A 16,068-nucleotide genomic window follows, 5' to 3' on the forward strand; every position below is an offset into this window, starting at 1 on the left:
ATCTTGCTGGGATCCTATGACCCCAGCTGACTTCCTGCCCTTTGGGCGGGGGGCTGGACTCGATGATCTTCTGAGGTCCCTTCCAGCCCTGATGTCTATGAAATCTATGAAATCTATGAAATAACTGTAGACAGTTTTCTAAAAAAATGTTTGCTTAATCAAAAAGACATTTTTTTTTCATCAAAAATCATGTTGACAGAAAAAAATGTAATTCAATGTATTTAGTGCTGTCACTGAAAAAAGCACTCAGTGAATCACTAGGGCTACAAGCAGACATTGCGTTGATCATGGGACAAGTTGTGCCTCTCTTTGTCCTAGAAAAGAAGAGTTGCAGGATTTGTTCGTATACAAGTGGGGTTTTGTGAGCAGCTGAATGCATTACTGCTTTTCTTTCAATGATTCAGTAGTACAGTCCTGGGACAGGTGTTCAGGTACTCTGCAATGTTCAAGCACAAACTGTTAATACTTTTTATCCCACAAACATTTGTAGGTTTGTCTTGGGACAATGGAGGTGATGTCTGAATAATTGTACTTTGTCCTGGGATAGCAGTTTCTCTGATGTCTGTTTGTAGCCTCGGTCATATCCTACAGCAGCAACCTTGGTCATCTCTAGGGCAAGGGACAAAAGTTGCACAAACCAGTTTAAGTCATCAGAAACTGGTTTAAACCTGTAACAGAACAGAAGTTCAGTGCACATAAACCAGTTTCAAAATGACTGAAACTGGTTTAAGATAAACCTGGTTGAATGTAACATCAGACTTAACTGATTTGGGTCAAACTGGTTTATGAAACTTTTGTCTCAGATCCCTTCCTGCTTCAAGTTAAATCATGGTCTCCCAGCATGCCAGCATGCTTTCCAGCCCTGGGCTGGGTGGGCTTTCTGCTCCAGCAGAGAATGGCTGAGAGGAGAGGGAGGCAGGGACTGCCCTTCCCCTCAGGCAAATCCCAGCTGAGGTCTCAGGCAAGGGAGGGGAGGTTAAACTTCCCTCCTTCTGAGTACAGAGCTGTCTTGCCCTGCCAGAAACTTACTGCTGACTGTGACTGTGGAATACAAATCCCAAAGGCACCTGGAAGCAGGAAGAGGAAGTAATGAGCAACCCTGCCGAGTCCTGATGTTCTGATTCTGGACTGCAAATCCCAGAGACCTGGGGGGCCACAGGAAGAGGATGTGAACACACAGCCCATGCTGGCACGTGTCAGAGAGCCATGCCCTAGCAACCCCCAGCTTCTGGCTTGAGCTACTGCAGGTATGTGGCTGCATTTCCTGAATCAAAAGTGAATGTGTGTCCAGTCATTTCTCAGTTTAACTTCTGTATCTTAGATTAACCTGCAAAGACTGAATCAATTCAGCCTCAGGCCTTTTGACTGTCTGCGCTTAGCCTAGAGATCTCCCATTTAAAACTGATGCGCTCCAACCCAGACCACTTTGTGACAGTTAATGAGACCGTAAATGTGGCTGCAAGGTATGAGTAAGGAACTAATATTGGTGGTCAAATGGTGTTCCTAACTCTGGAGCAACTATATTTACTTCATTGCAGGATTTGTGGGCAGAACTGGGCCCTTGAAATGTAGATTTTTTTTGTTTAAAATAACTCTGTTTTATAATTCTGCCATAGGAAATTGCAACAGCTCTGCTTTCAAAATTATTTTCCTAGCTATGCTGTTGCCATAATGGCTTAAACTTTAATTCTGCAAATGCTCTGTTGTCTAACCCTAGGAAAAAACCTTATCTGTGTATTCATATTTGTGTTTTAATTGCAATCAATATGGCAAGAAACAATTTGATTCCTTGGTATGCCTGCATTATCTGCTACAAGAATAAACTACAGTGCAGATTATGCAAATGCTGTTGTATAACCACAGCAGTTACTGCAGTGTCTTCTATAGCATATATCAGTGTACTGTAGCAATTAAACAGTATAGCGAAGTTATAGCAATTACCATTCTAAATTATAATAAGCAATGCAATATACACTATATTATAAATCATTTCCTTACCAGCTACCATATATGTGCTTTGGTTTTTATTCTAAAGCCCTTATTACTTGTCATATAATGCTCTATCAAATGATTTACCATGTACTTATAAGTATATATTGAAACTCGTATATGCTTTTTGCAAAAACTATACCATAATGATTATAACTGTGTTAACTTATTTGTTTGCAATGATATTTTTAAGAAGAAATCAATAGGATTTTTTTTCCTCCTCCCCAAAATTCACTGAGAGTCAGGCATACCATTTATATGATCTGATGCTTGGGAAAGCTAAACCCCTGTAATTTTAGAGGATTTAATTCAGAATTAAATGCATCAACCACTGTGCTGAAATCTATTCATTTTCAAAATCAGCTTTCTTTCTAGGTAGTAAACAGACTCCCTCTAAAACTTGTGCATGATTTTAATTACAGATAAGTTTCTCTTTAAAGGCCAAAGCATTCATGCTCAGGTTGCTAAGCTGAATTCAATACATCTATATGTTAAAGGTAGCAAGCTAATGTGTAAACAGGGAAAATATTGGAACCAATTGCTGTTAATTTGGTTTTGATCAATTCACATTGACCGCACTTTACATGCAAATGAGAGGTGTGCTGAGTTATCCCAAATGAAAATAGCTGAGATATTAAACTCCCTCGAAAAATCAACAATTTAAAACTAAGAAGTTTGGAAAACCAGAAAGTGATGAAGACTATGTACACAGAGCTACTGATACAGAACAAATAAAGAAATGAATATTTCTTAACACGCACAGCTCATCCTGGATTAAACAGACTTATTTGTATCACTTTTAGCTGCTCAGAGGAACAATCTGGCTTCTAATGAAAATGATATGCATTTTGGGATATTAAAGTTATTAGACATTTATCCTGTATAAAACCGATCATTTTTTAAATTTCACAAACTGTACAGTTGCCAGATGCCTGCAGGAAGGCAAATGTAAAAACAGTTTTCAGATAACAGTCTTTAATGTAATAACAGTAGAGTCCTGGCAGTTACTATGGGGAAAGCCTCTATATTATAATTCTAGTTAAATAATTAATCAAACAATAAGTAAAAAATCTTGATGAAAATTTAGAAGACAGTAGGATTGTGAGAAATGGGGAGCCTGGATTTATTATTTTTTTTAAAAAGTCTTGCCAGAAAATCTTCATTTCTCTTACAGAGTTTTAAGCCCCTATCTTACAAAGGCTTATGCACACATTTAACTTTAACCATGTTAGTAGTTCCACTAACATAAATATATCATTATTTGACTGAAATATTTTGTATAATGAACATTTCATGTATTTCCTATCACTATATTTCGTATTTCAGTTCTGCTTTTCATACATGTAAGCATGTGAATAAGTTTGCAGGAATGACATCTTAGGGAATGCAGTAGCTATTAGTAGTTATTTGTAATGTACTGAAACTTTTGAGGCAGAGATTAACAAAATAGGGATCCCCATAATCATTCAGATTGGCCTAGAGTGAGCCCTGGATATGGCTAGAAAAATAGTGGGCCAAACAGTATGCATCATACAGTTGTATATAACTATCATCTAGAGGATTGTTTATTATTTTCTTTAATGATCCACAAGAGGAAATGAACCAATTTGTGAGACATTGCAATACCAAATGAGGATTGATGAATACTACAAGGGGTCTTAGAGAAGTAAGAAACCTGGGATGGATGTAACAAATAAAATGTACCCTTGAAAAATGCAAAATGGGGGAAACACAGAGACTGAATCAAAATACGGAGAAGTGGAAAGCAGCATTAATTGTGAAATACACCTAGGAGTGAAAAAGATAGGACAAAGTAGGCATGAGTATGTAATGCTCCCTTCACTATATAAGGCTGAACATGGTTTTCGCAGCCACCCTGAGAGTAAACTCATTTAAGGCCATTTCAACCTGAAAGGTGAGCGAGTTCTTAAGTTGAAGGGTTTTTGGTTGTAGCCGGGTTGGTCTAAGGACATAGGTGGAGAAGCTTCTTTGGGTAGACGAGATATCTTTTATTAGACCAACTGAGTAGTTGGAAAAAAGTTCTTTGCAAGCTTTTGGACACAAGCACCCTTCTTCAGGCATATGGAGTATGCTGTTCTGAGATATCACATCTACCCAAAGAAGCTTGCCTTCTTAAGTTGAAGACTCTTTGGCAAGAAAACAGCCTGCCATTAGCATCCACAGAGGGCTCATGCTTCATGTGCCTCTGACTACAGCTGTGGCCTTGTCACCTGGAGACGGATTTGGTCTCCTAGAACATATTTGTATAGAGTCCTGATCCTGACTGTGGACTTTGGGTGCTACTGTAATAGAAAAATACTAAAACATTTGGCTCAATCAAAAAGCTGTACATGTACTCATTTATTAATGTTTTATTTGAAGTTAGGTTACTGATGAATTGCCTCTAGGAAACAAAGGTAGTAAGTATACAGAAGAATGCACATAGGTTCTAGCTACTGCCATAGATTCCTTTCCTTCAACTATGGAGCAGAGACAGAGCCTCACATTATAATTCATTATAATGGATCTATTATTTAAACTACCATATTCACTCAAATAGAAGATGACCATGATTATAAGATGATTCCCTAGTAATTAGATTCTATATATGAAAAATGTATATGTCTGTTATAAATTTCCAGGTATAGAATCTAATTTTTGGAGGTTTGCATGGAATTTGTCCACCTCTCACTGGTACAGCAGGGAAAAAGGTAGGAGTCAGGTAGTCACTTTGCTCTCTGTTTCCCCCCAACTTTTGTCCCCTGGCAGCCCCTTCCCCCACTTCTTACTGTCAGACATTGCTCCCCCTGAAACACATGGAAGTGAGGAGCGAATCTGAAAACCATAACCTTGAAATTAAACATGGCTGTAGCAATTTGCATATAGCACTCATGTACTTAGTTCATTCACAATTACTGCACGTTGCCTTTTTTTGAAACTGCTGCAAGTTTTAGCATAGGTGCTCCATAAACAAACTGTTGAGCAGCACATTGGCATCAATTGGGTGTGTCTACATGTGCTGTTAAAATGAAGCAATAAACTCTGACACTTATTGTCAGGGCTGCCTCTGACCCTCCTGGTACCAAACTGGTATCACAGTACCTCCAGAACCAGTGCTCCAATGGGAACATGCACCCATTTTTTAAGGGACACACACACACACACACACACACACGGTTGTCATCAGTATGTTTGCCTAGTGTGGGCTATGTGTTTTATAGTTATGCTTAGTATTGGCTGCATTTAATCAACTTCATAGCTGATTTCCATTGCTGAGCACGTGCTGCTTTTGGCAATAGTTTCATGATAGACAATGTATTTTGAGAGATTTAATTGTATGCAATTATAAGATAAGGGGCATTTTTCTCCATGCCAACTGGGAGAGAAAAAAAACGTCTTCTTGAATTTGAGTAAATATGGTAGCTAGCAATGAGATGTTCTATACTCCTTTGTCAGCCTGTGGGTTTGTATTACTGCCCATGTCCTTGGGTACAGCAATCTCAGCTTGCTGGGGAGGTAGTCTGCTTGCGAATTTTTCAGGGAAATATGAATAACTGATGCCCTACTGCTTCTCTCCCTCCCTCATGGAATCCAAAGAAGATGACATCTGGTTTCCTGTAGTAGTTACAGTCAACTGGGAGGCCATGACACCCTCAGGAGCTATAAGATCCTTTGAAGGGTGATTCAGGGTACCACACAACACTAGCAATGTTAGGCGTACAAACATGTATGCATAATTCACAAATTTCATATAGGAATCGACGGCATCAAAAAAATTCTGACCTGTTGTGGTCTTTTCAAGTTCTTGTAACAGTAGAGTTGTTCTAATTAGTTTTCTGTAGTCAAGAAATGAATGAAAGCTAAGAGCTGGCATTTTCTAAGGGGTGTCTTGAGTCTAACAAGGGGTTCTTTGAGGCTACAAAAGTTAATGACCACTGGTCCATAGTGTATTCAGCTGGAGTGACAACCTCATATAGCTGTTCTGTTCTCTTGTGATGCCATTGGTCTTTGGAAACTTTGTTTTCCAGTGTAGGCATGCAAAGTGTCCTTTTTCTGAAGTGGCAGCGGCTCTTGGGCCTTGAAAACTTACTGAGTTTCCTGTATTCCCTTTCTCTCTTCTTATGCATCTGAACATCCTCAGTGACTCTGCCGCTGGTTTTCTAGTAGTGTCGACATTTTTCAGTTTTCTTTTACTTCCTGTGCCTTCTCTGTCAGTGCTAATAGCATTGCTTCATCTCCATGTTGGTTTGTGTACTTGCATCCAACTTAAATTTAATAAATATCCATTTGCTTTCAAGCTGATAGATCAGTTATCCTCTGATGCAATGTTGTCTACTGTTCCTGTGAATAATTCTGAGCTAGTGGTGCTGTTGTCTTTCCCTCTGTCCAGACTGGGCACTTTGTGCTGCTGCTTGCAAACACTTTTCAGTTTTTTACATAGTTTCCAAATGCCAGGTGATTCTTTTAGCTTGCTGTGTTTGCCACAGAGTCTGCAGCTTTGTGCAATGTTTTCTGAGCCCCATGTGCCTTTCTCTGGTCATCTTTCTTGTAATAGCTTGGATGATTTATCATGCCTTCAGTGTTAATAAATGTGTGTGGCAAGATGGCACTGTTGTTTGGGTGACTTCATATGCAGAGCCACATCAGAATCATGGCTAAATGGCCTTCAGTGAGGGAAGTGTGTGGTGTATTAGGGGACCAGAATCACCAGTGCCCCTGCTCCACACTCACGGGGTGGGGGCCAGAGTCTGTTCCCTGCTCAGCTCTGTGAGTGTGGAGCTGTGCGGGGAATAGCTTGGGGAGTGGAGCTGAGTAAGGAACAGGCTTTCCAGCCCCAACCCTATAACTTGCAACTAGCAGCAAGATCATTTAAGGATCTCCCAATGCTGGCCTTGCAACCACAGAGCCCTGCTGGGAGATAAGGATCTCTTTGCTCCTCAATCACAGTTTTGGAGCAGGGGGTTTGGAGCTCCCTGCTGCTGGGGCAGGGGGACATAGTCCTCACATGGGCACCAGTAGCAGAGCCTGCCCTGGCAGCAGGCACTCCTGGGGGCAGAGAACAATCTCTCACCTGCTGGTGACCACCTGACCGAGAGTAGATTTGCTCTTGGTCAGGCATCTTAACTGCGCGGTAGCGTTCGTGTATAATCACAAGTAAATTTGCTACTTGCACTTGTAGACACACATGCTTACTGCACAGTAAAGTGTCTTGTGTAGACACACCCATTGTGATCATTTCAGTTTACAACCTGCGTTGGTCCCAAGATCAATATATCAAGAGAATGGAGTGTCAGTTACTAACCTTGGATACAAAGATTTCAGAATGAACTCAAGTCTTATACATAGGCCAAAAAGGCAAACAAAGAATGACTATTTAGACACTGGGACATCCAGTGGTCTTTCTGGTTTCTGTGCAATGTATAATACATAATTCCATTGTAGCTGTACTGAAATTTCTCTGCCATTCTTTATCAGTGGCCCTTCCAAGGGAAAAGAGAGAGAGAAAGACAAGAGAGACCTATAAAGAGGGCATTGGTCTGGGCGAAATAAAATACAGGAAAATTTATGGTCGAAAAATTAAGCCTCATCATATATTTTGCTTTGAATAATGATTGTTAAATACAATGCTATTTATTATTAATTTTATGGTGTCCAAGAGGTGTTTATCACTGTTGTTATCACTGGGACTATACACATGCATACAGTTAAGCACATGCACAAGATTTTGCAGGATTAAAGACTTAAGACATGGAGCAACAGATAGGAAGAGCAACAAGCAATGGAGATGTAAGGAAAGGTTAAGAAGTTGCCCTTACAATCACAATGATTTATTACACTTCTGCTCATGAACAATATGCATAAGTACTTTCTTGTTACAATTTTTCATATAGTCCTGGAAACTGTATTTGTCTCCTAAATTTCGAAGTTGAGAAAGTCCATGGGTGATCGGGAACTATGCATAAGTGTTACTTGAAATTTAGATTTCATAATCCTTAGAAAAGTGAACCTTTGCATCCTTTCAGTGGTTCTCTGGATATGTATCTAATGTTGTCCCAAAGTGAAATACACTCTGACAATTCGAGGCTCTTGAATGCATAGGGATTTAGCAACTCTGTGAATTTTGCTGTAGGTTAGTTTCCTGCTGTAGAAAACCATTGTGAAGTTTTTTATAGACCACTTTAAGAGTCTGATTCAGGCATAGGATCATGACGGGCAGCTTTGGAGCCCCAGGATATTTTTCAATGTATGGAATTAACATTCTAAAAAAAGGCTATGAGAATGAACTCGCACCAAACGGGGACTTCTCTAAGGCTATTAAGGTGATAGCTTTCCCCCTGTATTTCAGCACTGATCCCAATCCCCAGCTAGTTCAAGGGATTTAGGTGAATAAATGATTCATAACCTTTTTCTTATTTAGCCTGTTGGCCCTATGAGGGCTGGGAGCTTCTCTGTTGGTGGAAATGCCAAATGATCAGGTGCTGGCCCCCCTAAGGTGAAGGGGGCAGGGGGGCCAGGACCTGATCATACTCCCCACTCCCTCCCCTGTCCCACCAGCATGGACCTGCCAGACATTTTTCCCCTTGCTGCTCTAGCAGCAGGGGTATGGCCAGCCCTGGCAGCTGCCTTAAGTGAACTGGCTAGAGAGGGGGGTTAGTTCCCCCCTCCCTGTCCTATTGGCACAGACCCAAGCCAGGGTCTATCACAATCATGCAACTGGTCCAGTAAAAGATATCATCCAAAGAAGTCCTTGCTTATAGCAATTTAGAATATCCAGAACAGAACCAAAAAACCTCATTTGATCTAGGCTACAAGCTCAAAACAGGCCTTTTTCCCCAATTTCATTCTCAAAATACTTGTAAGCAAACCAGAGCTGGCTTATGGCACTGTATCTAGATCTTGGAAAATTCACTGCATCAGGCTAGTGAGCTTGCTGTTTTTTAACTGAATTTCACATGGGTATTTCTTCACTCCTGCCCCATATTGAATTTGCAGAAGTATAAACTTAATTACATGAATCCTGCAAGATAAGTTTCAAACTTCTTGTGATGCTTGCTGTTTTTAAGAGTATAGGTAGGCATAAGAATCAACATTTGAGTGTATTAGATTTGGTGTGTGGTTTGGCCCATTAAGCATAGAAAGGCCATTGGTGAAATTTGGATTCACATTCATATTAGGCTTCTTTGGATATAGAGGTTTTGGTTCAGTCTGTCTCAAGCAGAAAGAAATTTAAACCCATTTTTTTCTGCTTATAAACTCTTACAGTCACAACCAACTTCCTATATTTGCCATGGACGGGAACCCAGTGTCTTATATTTTTGGGTCTGTGGCTTTGTACCCTTTGCTCTTCTGGGGAGTTCCACATAGGTTATGCAAAATATTTGTCTCTTCTCATCTGTCTGTTTATTGTTATGCTGTTAAGACATGTGGCAAAGCAAGATAGTGGAATGACCCTTTGTAAACTCATTCACTCTCTGTTTTGGGTTCCCAGAGGAACTAGGCTTAGTAGTTCATGAAATCAGTGTAACAGCTTGTTGCAGAGGCAGAAATACCAGGATCAATTTTCAAATATAATAAGGAGCTTTAAATGTTCTCAAAATGCCATTAAATGCTTATTTTCTCCTATTTCTAAGATACTAAAAAAGAGACTTGAGCACTCTTGTTAGTTTATGTGGTGAAACTGATAACAATAATCCATTAAGGCATATGTCCATGCCAAATCCTTTTGTAGGGAGTCTTCACTTTCTTTTCCAATTACACATTTTCACCCTTCTAATATACAAAGAAAAGCTTGTATTGCCTAATAGTTGTTTGCACAGTGTGTGGTCTCCACAGAGCTAAGAACAACAATTGCTATGTTTTAAAATGGCACGGCTTGCAAATTGTTAGATTACCCAGCATTTTAATATAATTTTTTTTTGCAAGTATTGGTTTGATAGTTCACAATAACCTGTGAATGTTAAATTAAGCTGAGCTATTTGGTTTTGTCCTGGCATAATTTCACAAAGTATAAAACCATTTTTGTAACAGCATGGGGTTAATGCGCTCTATATCGTTCCATGTAGAGCCAGAAGAAGTTAGGTCAGGGAACAGGTCTGCAGCAATTTTATAATGGAATCAGAGTAAAAAGTAAAATTTCATGCTAAACAATTTGTGTCATATTTTTTAGCAGCATACCATAGTCACAAATGAAATCTGCTTTCATGTCTTTTTGAGTAATTTATTATGTATGTCCTACTGGGGGCATTCAGGCCCCAAGACCAGCTTGCATGTGCATACACAGCTGTAGGTGACAAAGCACGCAAACGCATTTGCAAGTGTCTAGGGGGTGTCGGCAGCAACAAAAGCCATGAACCAAGGGCCTGGAGGAGAATCTAGGGTTCCCCTTAAATAAAGAATCAGCACTGGCTCCAGCTAGGATGACCACATTTTCAAAATGCAAAGGTAAAATACGTGTCCACTTCCTCCCCGTCCCATGTGTCCACTTCCTCCCCGTCCCATGGATGGCATGGCTGGAACAGAGCCTGTGGGGGGTGGAGGAGGATGCAGGCTGCCCATTGTAGGGCTCAGGGCTCCCTGCCATGCTGCACCCCCACCCCCGTGGGGCCTCTGTGGGCCAGAGGGTGGGACTTAGCGTGGAAGGGCATAGAGGCTTGGTGCTACTGCTACCACTGGAAGCCCCTCTCCAGCCATGCCACTATGGTGAGGTGCCCTCTGCCAGCCCAGCAGCAGCAAGGGTGATGGTAGTGGTGGAGTTGTGCCCCACACTGCTGCCAGGTGGGCAGGGGGTGTCTTGCAATGGTAGCACATCTGGCACGGGGCTCCCAGCAGTGACGGAAGCACCAAGCCTCCCTGCCTTGCTTTGCCCTCCTGTGCCAGGTCCTTCCTGCCACAGAGACCCCAAGGAGAGGGCAGCAGGGCAGGGAGCCCTGAACCTTGTGCACAAATCTGGGGGGCATGTGGCCCTCCATATCCCCCCTCCCTGGTAGTGCACACAGTGGCAGGGATCCAGCTCCCAGATGAGGTGCCCATGGCTCCATCCTGCTCTCCCAGCCAGCCTCCATGGCCATGCATTTCCACCCCAGCCCTGGACCCCATGCATAGCCCTGGCTGGGCAGCACCCACAGCCCCAGCTGACAACCCTGCTCCACTCCCTTCCTCACCATGGGGGCCTCAATCTGCCCGCCACGCGCATGCCTCCTCCCCATTGTATATTTACCTGCAGGTCGCTGGACGAATTACTCTCCACCACTGCCTGGCTTTATTGCTGGCCATGTGCATATGTGCAGACACACATGCATGTGGCACCCCCTGCATCTTGCTTCCCCTAGCCCCAAGCAGCTCCTTGCAGGCTTGAACTCTGCCATCCTGCAAGAGGAAACCCACAGTTTCCCAAATTTTTCTCCTTACAGCTTTGTAGATGCTGGTCTGCCTCACTCCTTCCACATGGTCACTCACTAGGATGCCAGACTGAGGTCTGATGCATCTAGATCAGCTATAAGATGTTATCTCTGTCTGCCTAGCCTGCAGCTTGAATCCATAGCTATGGCAAGGACAGCACAGTTCTCCATCTCAACCTGCCACTCTGCTCCCAGAGGGTTAATGGGACCTGCCTAAAGCCTCCAACAGCACTTAAGATGCCACCCACTCCCTGATACCTGAGTGTCTGGATCATATCCCTTGACCATCTGCCTCCCTTACATAAGACCATGGTGAACTTTGTCATGTGCTTTTTCACCTCCACATCCAGATCTTTGATTAAGATGTTGAAAATCACTGGTCCAAGTACTGAACCCTGGGGGACCCTACTGGCCACCTTCCACCAGGTCGACTCAGATCCGTCTATTAGTACTCTTTGGGTCTGACCCTGCAGTCAGTTTTCCACCCATCTGACCATTGCATTGTTGAGCCTACAGTCCTCTAGTTTTACCTTTACAGCCTCATGGGACACCAGGTCAGAGGCCTTCCTAAAGTCCAAATAAATAAAGTCAACTTCCTCTCCCTTATCCAGATGATGAGTAACCTGGTCATAGAAGGAGATGAGGTTAGTCAGACATGACATACCTGTGACAAAACCATGTTGGCTGTCATTCAGAATTTTGCCTTCTATTAGCTTATAACATACACACTCCTTGAGACATTTTTCAAGGATTTTTCCTTGGATTGAGGTCAGGCTGATTGGCCTGTAGTTCCTTGGGTCCTTTCTCCTCCATCAGCAGTTTGGGGAGCCCAGGTCAGCACCTGGCCCAAAAGGCATGGCTGGCCATGTCACCATCAGCAACCAGCAGTGCCATCTCCTCCCGGGGGAGGGGGAACACCCCTAGCTGGGCACCTGTATGCTGCACCCTGCCACCCAAGGACACAGCCAGGAGCCACACATCATTGTCACCAGCCGGGACCAAGCAGAGCTGCCAGCCACACCAGCCCTGGCCATGTGTTGAGCCCTGCTCTTGGGGGAGGGTCATCCATGCCCCAGCCCTTGTCTCTGCCCTTGGCCCCTGTGGCCCCTCCCTGCCCAGCCCAGCCACACTCTCCTGACCCCAGGTTCCCTACTTGAAAGCATGCAGAGAAGTGAGAGACAGTGCAAAACTTTATTGAGCAGCCTGTGCCCCTGCAGCTAGGTGGGCACAGACCTACCCCAATTGGGGTAGGTCTGTGCCCACACATGCACAGACCTACCCCAATGGTGCATGTGTGACTCACACGGCACCTCAGCAGAGGGGGTGGGGCTGTTGCTGTCGCTGTAGCTGTCACTGTCCCTGCAGGTGGTGCTCCCGCTGCCAGGTGTCCTCCGCCTGCTGTGCCTCTTCCACCCAGGCCTTGTGGAAGAGCTCTCCCCAGGCTTCACAGATGTTATGCAGCCCACAGGCTACAATGATGATCTAGGTGAGGTTGTCTCCGGCGAACTCAGGGCAGGCGGTGCGGGTGCGCCAATGTTCCTTGAGGCAGCCAAAGGCACACTCCACCAGGGTGCGGATCTGGCCCAGACACTGATTAAAGTGGGCCTGGCAGGGGTCCAGCTGACTGGTGTAGGACCACATGAGTCAGGGCAGGAGCAGGTAGGTGGGGTTCCCGATGAGGAGGGGCAGGACCACCATGGCACCCAGCTGCAGGTCTGGCACTTCCAGCACAAAGTGGCCACTCTGCACCAGGCCTGGCAGGGCAGAGTTGTGGAAAATGTGGGCATCATGGGCACTTGTGACTGAAGGTGCTGCAGTGGTCCACAATTGCCTGGAGCACAACAGATTGAAAGCCACTGTGGCTACAGTAGGCATGGACAGGTGATGGGGATGTGGGTCCTATCCAGGGCCTGGATGCACTGGGGGAATCCCAGGGCATGGAACCCTGCCATCACCACCAGGGGGTCTTGAATGCGGAGCACCATGTGCCCTGACACATCCTGTAGGGCACCGCACACTTCCAGGACAGCCTCTCTGGCAGTGGTCTTCTCCACCCCAAAGAGATGGTCTACATAGTAGAGGCTGGTGGGCTTGGCCAGATTGAGCAGGTCAGGCCAGCCAGGTGTCCGTAGGGAGGGGCAGCCGCATGACAGTGTCATGTCACTCCAGATGTGGCCAGAGCTGCTCCAGGAGGTCCCAGAAGATGGCCTGGGTCATCCAGAATGCCTCCAGCTACTGCTCGTTGTCTCAGGTTTTTTGGATGACATGCAGCCACCAGTCCTGGCTAGCCTGGCAGGCTCAGAGGCGGTGGAGCTGGAGGCCCAGGAGGGTGAGGGTGCCAGTGGTGGCTTCCAGCAGCCCGTTGTAGGCATCCCTACCAGGGGTCTGGTCAGCTGGATGGGTCCAACCAGTAGCTATACGGTGGCAGTGGCCCTGAGATAGTGCACTGTGGCTGGGCAGGCAGTCACTCGCAGGCAGCACCCAGCCTGATCCAACTGTTTACTAAGCCTGAGCTGGGGTAGCACCCACCCACTAGCAGCCCCAGCAGGCACCACCACTGCAGGAAGTACTGGGGTTATTTGTAGCTCAGGGGCCACTCATCCCACTGGAAGCTCAGCTCCCAGCAGTGGGAAATGCGGATAGGCTCCGTGGGAAAAAAAAAAGGGAATTGGGCCCCTCATTGCTTCTGCCTTCAGTCCACCTCTCCCGTGGGAGAAGTGGGGGCAGGGGTGAGCTGACAAAGGCTGCAACATTACAAATTGCTATGCTGCAAACTAAACTACATACAGATGTGGTTTAGTTTGCAACATACCAATCTCATTTAAATTGTAAAAACCCCATACACGAATAGCGTGATGCAATTAAACCGCAAAAAACAGCCAATTTTCATCATGTGTACAAGCACCCTTCGTTATAGAATTTCCAGTATTCTTTTGGTTCATTTTAAAAGACCAAAAATCAATGCATATGAGCTCCAAAGCTTTGTTGTTAGTGATAATATCCAGATACACAGCTCTGGTGGATAAAGTGTTGCTATGAACATATCAAGAATGTCTCACATTTTCTGCAAAGCATCCTCAGCCATTTGAGGCTAATAGAGCTTTATTGGAATAATTTTCTAGGGACTCTGTTCCCAAATGTCCAAAGTTGTCAGGCAGGGATCTTTTGGCCAGAGGCCTGGACTGGCCTGGTAGTTTGCTGTTGACCTAGCTGATTTTTGCCCAGGGTCTGCAGTCATTTGGTGCAACACTCAATGAATCAGTTGTAGTATACCTCATTTTCTCAATAGTTGTATGGCTTCTGAGATAGATAGAGTAATCTTGGCTGAATTTTGCCCTTTTTAAATTAGTAGAGTGTCTCAACTATTATTCTGTAGTTGGGTTTTTTTACCCATCAGCAGCACTGATTCTAGGTAGCAAAGGTTAATCCAACAAAATATGCTTCACTAAGCTAATGGAATGCTCTCATTGGAGACTCATTGTTTCTGTCACACATCCTTGAAGGACTCTTTTGGGACTGTGACCAGAGGTGACTTGAAGTAGCTCTTCCTCTGTTGGAATTGCAATTTGGGTTTATAGGCCATGCATCACTATTGTATGGTTTCTCCCAGATTGGTACTGAATGCTGAATTCATAGCTATCCAAAGCAACCTTCCATATCTTCCCAGTAGCATTCAACTTTGTACACGTTAATACAATGGATTTCTGTCAGTCCATACCTGAAATTAAGTACTTTATGAGTACTCTCCAAATCTCTTGGTGACAACCCCTTTTAACTCAAAATTTCCATTTTGTGAATGGAGTAGTGAGCCTTATTATCTGAGTCCTTAAGTGGCAAAGGACATAGATTTCCCTCATCTTTCAACTTTTTGGTGTAGCACTGCTCACTAGCCTTCAAAACCAGCATCATTATCAGTACAAGAGGCTTGCTGAGCTCAGCAAAGACGAGGGAGGGCACACATTAACTGAGAAGGACTTCTCAGTTCTCATACCTCTTGTCTCACTGGTTTTCAGAGGTTCCAGCAAGTCGTAGAGTTTCTGTTCTGGAGACTTTTGGGACTTTCCTTAGCCTTTATTTTACATTTCCTCTTGTTCATAACATACTGCTGTCCTCGGATGAGATCATTCAATGGCTTGTGATGATAGCATGATTCTTCACAAACCTGTAGTAGTAACCACTAAATCCTTGGAAGATCTTAAGCTTTTGGAAACTACATGAGCATAGAAATAGCCATGAATGAGTGTCTCCACCTTATCTCAATTCATACATGCACCTTCTTGGAAGTCAGTGTTGCTCACCTGTTTGACTGCTGGCACTCTTGGGAGGGTTGTACAACTTGATGTCTTTTATACTTTCCTGCTTTGTGTAGCCCATTTTTCATGCATGTAGTGAGAACATCGTGAAACAGCAAAGTTTCCTTCTTGGGTGATCCTTCCATTCACTGGACATTGGTGAGCCTCCAAACTCAAGCCTGAAAGAGTCTATAATTGTGGCCTGAGTTTACTTTGTGTTTCAGGATGATTCCTCAAAGAAATTTAATTTTTGCCTCATAACAGCATTATTAGTTATTTCATTTATAGTTTGTACAGTCTCATTTCTTTGGCTTTTGCAAGCAAGATTATGATTCTGCTGAAGATAAGCATTCATTCTAGGAACCAGTAGCATAACTGAGGGAGGAAAG

Source organism: Alligator sinensis, unplaced genomic scaffold, assembly GCF_000455745.1.
Source record: "Alligator sinensis unplaced genomic scaffold, ASM45574v1 scaffold445_2, whole genome shotgun sequence".
Taxonomy (NCBI): domain Eukaryota; kingdom Metazoa; phylum Chordata; order Crocodylia; family Alligatoridae; genus Alligator; species Alligator sinensis.